This window comes from Durio zibethinus, unplaced genomic scaffold, assembly GCF_047325235.1.
Source record: "Durio zibethinus cultivar Kanyao isolate XHJ-2024 unplaced genomic scaffold, ASM4732523v1 HiC_scaffold_3, whole genome shotgun sequence".
In the NCBI taxonomy this organism is placed as follows: Eukaryota; Viridiplantae; Streptophyta; class Magnoliopsida; order Malvales; family Malvaceae; genus Durio; species Durio zibethinus.
Genome location: NW_028323044.1, coordinates 5,317,520 through 5,318,236, shown reverse-complemented (window position 1 = coordinate 5,318,236; position 717 = coordinate 5,317,520).

The window sequence follows — 717 nt, the reverse complement described above, 5'->3', positions numbered from 1 at the left end:
CTCCCTTTTTTTGCATGCAAGCCAACCGATCGAGGCCATGGGCGCCTGCCGGTCACCGGAGCAACCAGTCGTCGGACAAAAATCGCCGGAAGGCATGCACGCCCTGTATTTCGTTCGAGGGACGTTGGCCGGGGTGCACGCAATGGGAGGCCCATCGCGCACACCTACTCCCCCCGTGGGGGGGGGGAGAGGGGGTGCCGGACCACCACCCCCTAAAGAGCATTAGAGATTTTACAGATATGCTACCAGTAGACGTTAAAATGTCTGAAACGGGGACACTTTTTTCAAACAAGCAAATCCCACACCGAGGGTGCACAGGTGCCGATGGTGGTCGAGGCATGTGCCCGCAACAAGGGCCAACGTGAGCCGATGGTGGTCGAGGCAACCGCCCGCACCAGCTCGAGGCATGTGCCCACACCAAGGCCCGGCATGTATCGATGGTGTTCGACGTAAGGGCCATCTTCTGCTGATGGTGGTCGAGGCAAGAGCCCGCACCAAGGGCCAGCGTGTGCCCATGGTGCTCGAGGCAACCGTCCGCACCAGGGCCCAGCGTGTGCCGATGGTGGTCGAGGCAACCGCCCGCACCAGGGCCCAGCGTGTGCCGATGGTGCTCGAGGCAACCGCCCGCACCAAGGGCCGGCTTGTGCCGATGGTGTTCGAGGCAACCGCCCCTACCAGGGCCCAGCGTGTGCCGATGGTGGTCGAGGCAACCGCCAG